Source organism: Sorex araneus, chromosome 6 (assembly GCF_027595985.1).
Source record: "Sorex araneus isolate mSorAra2 chromosome 6, mSorAra2.pri, whole genome shotgun sequence".
NCBI lineage: Eukaryota > Metazoa > Chordata > Mammalia > Eulipotyphla > Soricidae > Sorex > Sorex araneus.
Genome location: NC_073307.1, coordinates 148,277,190 through 148,285,171, shown reverse-complemented (window position 1 = coordinate 148,285,171; position 7,982 = coordinate 148,277,190).

Here is a 7,982-nt window from a genome sequence, read left to right as displayed (position 1 = left end):
TGGCTCTGCACTCAGGAATTACTCCTGGAGGTGCTCAGGGGACCATATGGGATGCTGGGAATCGAACCTGGGTCCACTGCCTCGTGCAAGGCAAACGCCCTACCTGCTGCTGTGCTATTGTTCCAACCTCTCAGTTTTTTTTTTTTAACTAGCGAAATCAGATTTATTCAGAACATATTGTGGGCATTTTAAAAATCATTTTTACAACACACAATAACATAAGGATCACAAAAATAGATACAGAATATCAGAAGTTTTACAAGTACAAAGTAAAATGTATAGTAGGAGTTTAGTAAATATGGTACTTTATCATATTTACTGGTAAGACAATGGAAACACAGCTGACTGCTGATTATCACATACCCAATAAAAATCAGTGCTAGAATTTAAGCCCAAATTGGTCAGGCTTCAAAAATGCTATTCTCAAGTAAATAGAAAATAAACTGTAGGTAACAAATTCTGTATTTTAGTCACTACTGCTCTGCTCTTGGTAATTCACTTTACCCTGAAGACCACTCTTTTCTCCTTGATTTACAACTGTTTTGACAGGGTTTTAGGAACACAATGTCCAATGCCACAACCTCCATTGTCTCTGCTATAGCCTCTCCTTCAGAATCACTATTTCCTCTCTTGAGTAAATTGCATTCAGCATCCTCTCTGAGTAAATTGCATTCTCAGCCCAACAAATCTCACACTGGATGCTTCCAAAATCCTGAAAAAAAAAATGCTAGATACCCCAATTCTAAAAAAGTAAGGTTTTTTAACTGCCAAGGGACACCCCATGTAATATAATAGGTGTGTTGCTTTTTTTTTTTTTTTTTTGCTTTTTGGGTCACACCCGGCAATGCACAGGGGTTACTCCTGGCTCTGCACTCAGGAATTACTCCTGGCAGTGCTCAGGGGACCATATGGGATGCTGGGAATCGAACCCGGGCCAGCCGCGTGCAAGGCAAATGCCCTACCCGCTGTGCTATCGCTCCAGCCCCTGGTGTGTTGCTTTTTATCCCATAGTTTTACCGTTACTTACACAGCAAAGTGTCCACACTTCCATCAGTAGACTCAAGCTTTTGAAACTAGCCTTACTTAATAAGGACATCATTTAACATCCCTATCATTCTCTGCCTCCTATGCATTTTCTTCTTTTTCTCATTTCTTGCAAAGATATTATTATTCACACCTGGAAGAACTCAGGGCTTACTCTGGCTCAGCAGATCACTTGGGGAATTGAATCCACATTGGCTGTATGCAAGGCAAATGCCTGTTGTACTGGTATCTCTCTCTTTGGCCCTGCATTCAGATATACTAATGTAAGCGAATGTTGCCTGGGCGCCTGAAACTTATTCTGAAACAATCACTTTTGGTTCCTTCTTAGAAATCCTAACGTAAGATACACTGGAGAAAGTCCCTAGAGCTAACCTGAGGGATTTTTCTAGAAGAGACACTGTGGTGACAATAGGCAATGGGACAATCCAGAGGAAGGTGAAATGAGAAAGAAAAACTGAGAAGCAGAAATAAAGAACTTCTAAAGAGTTTGGTTTATATTACCAGAAAAATGTCTAGTTTCTCTGCAGTCTGTAATGTAGAAACCAAGGGCTTCTCCAAGAACTTGAGGTAAAGAGGACCAAAGCACAGGGAAACACTAAATATGCAAGGAAGTAATCCTCAAGGCCCTTTGAGGAAGGGACTTCAGTTTCTTCATTTTCCAGGAGACAAACCCTCCAAAATAGCCCCTTGTCTTCAGAGAAAGCTTCTCTGTGCATCTGTTCTTCAACAGCCTCAAGTAATCAATATGCCAAAGTGTCATATTTTGGAATAACATCATATTGGGCTATAAGGCTTCAAAGTAAGGTTTTTTTTTGTTTTTGTTTTTGTTTTTGTTTTTGGGTCACACCCATTGGTGCTCAGTGCTTACTCCTGACTCTGCACTCAGGAATTACTCCTGGCGGTGCCATATGGGATGCCGGGAGTCAAACCCGGGTCAGCAGCATGCAAGGCAAACGACCTACCCGCTGGACTATCGCGCCGGCCCCAAGGCTTCAAAGTAAGTTTTGAAAGACAGATATTTCTCCTCAAAATTGATACCGTCTAAGACAATGACATTTACTGGAATCACTTTGTGCAGTTTTATAAGAGTCAGATATGCCAGGAGCAATATAAAATCTTGAAAAAAAGAGAATCACTTTTAAGTCTTGTGATACTCATCTATTTGTATTTTTAAGTTTGAGAAAAATAGAATTAAATGTCTGGTTTGGAGTCACTGAAGTTTTAGAAATTTTAGAATCTCAATTTATATACTTCCTGGAAGAAAATACATACACATTGTATCTACTAACCGGTTATCTAGGTCTCTTTTGAACAGCAGATATTCAACTCTTTGGGATTAGATTTTTTTCTCTTTACATACTATAGGTTCAATTCCTCCGTCCCTCTCGGAGAGCCCGGCAAGCTACCGAGAGAACCTCGCCCACACGGGAAGCTACCCGTGGCATATTCAATATGCCGAAAACAGTAACAACGAGTCTCACAATGGAGACATTACTGGTGCCCGCTCGAGCAAATCGATGAACAATGGGATGACAGTGATATTGTAGGCCTAAAGCAGCAAGTAAGGATTTGTTTTGTTTTGTCTTGTTTGCCTTTTGGGTCACACCCGGCAATGCACAGGGGTTACTCCTGGCTCTGCACTCAGGAATTACTCCTAGCTGTGCTCAGGGGACCATATGGGATGCTGGGAATGGAACCGGGGTTGGCCACGTGCAAGGCAAACGCCCTACCCGATGTGCTATTGCTCCAGCCCCGTTCTGTTTTGTTTTTAAGGTGAAGGCTTTTTCTCTCTTTCTTTCTTTTTCTCCTGTGGGGCTCATTTTCCATACACACACTCCTCGCTGTTGGTTTGTGCTCTTCCAGAGAACCCCAGGACGGAGGGTAGAGAACAGCAGCACCATCATGCTGGGAAAGCAGACGGAGTTCACGGGGGTCCGCTTCCAAGACCACACACAGCCGGGGCCAAGCTGGGATTGGAATATCCAGCGAGCCCCCTCTTCCTCTCCTCCTGTGCCGAGCCCAGAGCCCTGGATGGTGGGCTGTGGAGGACAGCAGCGACCCCCGTGGGGAATGCTTGGGTACAGATGTGGACGGCGGGGCGCTGAGGTTACTGCTGGCTATCCCCCGCCCGCCCCACTCCCAGCTTCCTGCTCCCCGGCTCTTCCTGTTTTGCTGTGAACTCCCGTTCCCATGGGACGCACATGAAAGCGATGAGGGACAGGGGCCCAGGGCAGGCCGCCAGAAGGACGGACACGGAGATGACCAGGGCACCAGGGAAGAGGAGAAGGGAGGGAATGGAGCTGGGAAGGGGTGGGTGGGGGCGTGAATGGGGGAAGAAGATGGGAGAACAGAAACAGAGAAGGATCTCGGTGAAAGATGGGAGGAAGCGCAGGGCAGGGCAGGGGGGAACAGGCGGGGATGGGAAGTGAGGCTGAGGCGGCCGGCTGGGTGGGATTGCAAAATCGGCCCTGGAGCCCTTGGCACATTTCAGAAAAGCCCCTTCCAACCCCACCACCCACCCCACCCCCATCTCAAAGTTCTGCCTCCAGCTTCTGGGCTTGTTCCGTCGCATCACAAGGTCATCTGCTCGCATGGCCCCCAGCCCGCCCGGACCGCTGAGTCACTGCACACATGGTCTGCCATCCACCCTGCGTGTGTTCCTCCTCCGACTTTCACAGGGACCAGCTGTCCTGGGAAAGTTGAAGCAGGAAGCACTATGGACCCAGGGACCCCACACTGCTCTGTCCCAGCCCGCTCAGGACCCAGCCCCCTTCTCAGGTCACGGAAGACCCCACTGACAATAGAGGTGACCCTGGCTTGGGGCCCAAGGATCGATGACCAACTGCTTTTCGGAGAGCTGGGGAGAGTCCCTCATCCACCCTGACCCTGACTCCCTCCTCTCCCCAGGGGAGTCTTCCCAGGAGTCAGGACTCGCCCCCATAATTTCCGCCAGCAGCCCTAGGTCCCAGAAGAGTCCCCCAATGAGAAAGTAGGTCAGGGCACCCTCTCCCCGACCCCTCTTGGGGATGAGCCAGCCTCGTTTTCGGCAGCGGATGCAGCATTACCAGTACTCGCTACCAGAGCAATTCCCCTAGATTTCAGGGGTTCAGCAGCCCCTCACAAGGATGGGTGAGGAGGGGAGATGGGAGGACCCACACTGGGGGCAACAGTTCCTGGGTCTAGAGCTGGGCACAGGGACAGAGTAGGTGGTCAACAGCTCTGTCTCCCGCAACCCCAGCCTGGGGGTGTTGGCAGGGAGGTGTAGTCAGATGCAAAGACATCCTTTTAGCCTTTCCTACACCCCTTGGCTCTGAGGGAGGCACCAGGTCTTGAGACAGCTGCAGGGACCTTCCAAAGCACCTTTCCGACGTGCAAATTTCTGGAAGCTTCTCACGACAAGGGCTACCTTGAGGCCACTCCAGGATCATGCCCCAGTCTATGGCCAACTGGACTACTAGGAATGCTCCAGAAAGCATGCAAATTCCCAGGATTCGGGCTGCAAGGCACGATTTGCAGGAATGGGTGGAGGTAGCTGTTTCCCCTTGACAATTCCAGAAAGGTTCAAAATGTGTGGCAGGTCATCTGTAGGCCACTCAAGGAATGTGTACCAACTCTCCCAACCACAAAAGAGAAGCTGGGAATATTGACTTCCCAAACTTATGAGCTCAAAGATACAGAAGGTGGAAAAGCACCACTTACTTAGGCCCAATACATAACTTTCCTATATATTCTTTTATTTATCCCGTTATAGAATCCAAGAAGATCTAAAGGTACTGGCAAGGGGCAGATACTAATTTTTGTTGTTGTTGTTTTTTAGGCCACAATTTTAGAGTCTAATTTATCCCTTTTCTGGGGTAAACCCTTTATCCATCTAAATTTGGAGGAGAGAGGTTTGGGCCACACTTAGTGGTGTTGGGCCATACTGATGTTCTCGAGAGTCACTTCTGACACTGCATATGGGATAAGGGATCAAATTGGGGCTGGCGGCATGCAAGGCAACACCTTAACCTCTGCATTCTGTCTCTCCAGGCACTCTGATATTTTCACTAGAAACACAGAAATCATATTGCTGGGGCAGAGAGTAGTAGAGGGGATAAGGTGTTTGCCTTGCACTCTGCCAACCTGGTTTAATCCCCAGTAGTGCATAGGGTACCCCCACCAGAGAGAGAGAGAGAGAGAGAGAAAGAGAGGGAGAGAGAGAATAAATCATATCTGCTTCACTGGTCCCTTCTACCTAGGATGTATGTGGGCATCAAAGATACAGACATACTTATACAAGCGGAAAGAAAAGCAAAAGATAAATTTGAGGAATTTTTTAGTTCTATATGCTGAAAATTAGTGAAATCCAAGATTTTATACTGTGAAATCACAATGGTCTGGTTTCAAGTTCAGGGAGACATGAAAACAAAAGGTTTTCATGGTCCAAGGAGATAGGTCTAAGGAGCTAGTCCAAAAGGCTGGAGGGAGCACGTACTGTGCATGCTGGAGCCCCACGCAAAATCCCCAGCACCACATGGTCCCCTAAGCACTGTGCCAGGAATGATTCCCAAGCCTGCAACCATTGCTAGGCATGGCAAAAAACACAAACAAAAATATAAAACAGGGGCTGGAGCAATAGCACAGTGGGTAGGGCGTTTGCCTTGCACAACTCCGACCTGGGTTCGAATCCCAGCATCCTATATGGTCCCCCGAGCACCGGCAGGAGTAATTCCTGAGTGCATGAGCCAGGAGTGACCCCTGTGCATCGCCGGGTGCGGCCCAAAAAGCAAAATAAATAAATAAATAAATAAAAATATATATGTATATCCAACATAGGGGCCAGAGCAACAGTACCGCAGGGAGGGTGTTTACCTGCAGGTGACTGACACAAGTTCAACCCCCAGCATCCCATATGGTCCTCTGAGCACAGCCAGGAGTGATTCCTGAGTGCAAAGCCAGGAGCAACCCCTGAGCATCGCAGATTGTGACCCAAAAAGCCAAAAAAAAAAAAAGAATAAAATAAAAGTAATAGTATTTTAAAAACCAAACAACCATACTCTAAAACTCCCATGAAACACTCTTATTTGGCCAATTAATCATGCCCTAACACCACTAATGTGGGGGAAAAAAAGTCACCTTTGTTGTAAATCTTTTTTTTTTTTTTTTGCTTTTTGAGTCACACCCAGTGATGCTCAGGTGTTACTCCTGGCTCTGCACTCAAGAATCACTCTTGGCAGTTCTTGGGGGACCATATGGGATGCTGGAGATCGAACCTGGGTCAGCCTCGCGCAAGGCAAATGCCCTACCCGCTGTACTATCGCTCTAGCCCTGTTGGAAATCTCTTATTGGAGGGTTTTGTTGTTGTTGACGATCATTGAATAATTTTGCAATGTAGTTGGTGCAACCTTTTTTTTTCTTTTTGGATCACATCCGGTGATGCACAAGGGTACTTCTGACTCTTCACTTAGGAATTACCCCTGGCGGTGCTCAGGGGACCATATGGGATGCTGGGATTCGAACCCGGGTCGGCCGAGTGCAAGGATAAACGCCCTACCCGCTGTGCTATCGCGCCAGCCCCTGGTGCAATCTTTGAGAAAGCCATATATTACATATTTGGTTTTGGGTAACACCCGCCAGTGCTCAGGGTTTACTCCTGGCCTTACACACAGGGATCATTACTGGCAGGCTGGAGGACCATACGGTGTGCCAGGGATGTGGCACAGGTTGGCCATGTGCAAAGGAAACACAATGCACTGGCTCCAGTCCCGTCATTTCCACTCTTCTCTGTGAAGTAATGGGACTAAGTCATACCTGGCACTCAGAAGTACTTATTTATGAAACCTATGGACAGTCTTTGGAATCACTGGTATATGCAAAACTCTATTTGCACGTGTGGGCCTTTTTTTTTTTTAGAGGGTTGGGGTGGGGAAGCACTAACTTGCCATCATTTTCGATTTCTTTTTTTTTTTTTTTAACTTGGGGGAGAAAGCACTAACTTTCCATCCATTGACTCATAAAGAGCCTTTTAACAAAGCAGAAAGGCTCTGAACTGTTTGGTTACTGGACTTTGGGTTTTCATATCCGAAATCTTACGCTCTCAATTCTGAAAGCGAAGTTTAGATCCTGAGAAACCTGCCAACAATTGAATCTGGGCTGCTGAGATAATTAAGATAATGGCCCTGCTTTCTCCCAGAGTCCTAATCTGGTTTTATTTCCATGAAGCTCTCAGGCCATCTGCTTCAAAGGGGCAGATGAAAGCATCCTAAGGACCAGTGAGCCGACCTCCTGCAGCTCTGAGTCATGCTAAGCTCTCAGACTCTTACAGAGTCCCCAGGTCAAACTGGGTGCACCTGTGCTCTATTGGCCAAAGCTATGTGGTCCTCTGGTCCTGGGGACACCCTGCCTGCCAATACTCATGTTTGGCAACACTCAACTTTTCCTTAACCCTGTCTTCCCCCCGCCCCCAGGGTCCCAATCCCCTCGCCTAGGGATTGACCACCAGTGTGGTCTTGCAAAGTCCCATCACATCCCGTGCAACCCAACTTTCGATGGGAAGACGCAGGGAGGTCTCGATCCTCATAAAAGCCCCCTCTAAAAGGTGGCGAGAGCAGGTCAAGGGCGGGAAGAGGGTTCTGTGCGGGGCCTGGGCGGCAGGCTAGGCTGGGATGGACCTCAAGGACAGAGGGAGTCCAAAGGGCTGTTGACACGCCGCGCTCCTCCCTAAACAAGACCTCTCCCGGCAAGGACAGGGCCAGGGCTGCGGCTCAAATTCCATCCGAAGGCAGCCGGGTCGGGACCCCTCCTCCTCCCAAATTCCATCCCAAGGCAGCGGGCTCGGACCCCTCCTCCCAAATGCCATCCCAAGGCAGCGGGCTCGGACCCCTCCTCCCAGTTTTGCATCCCGCCCTGGCTCTGGGGTCAGACTAGCGGGTCCCCCGCGGCCGAGGCAGGCCCGAGCT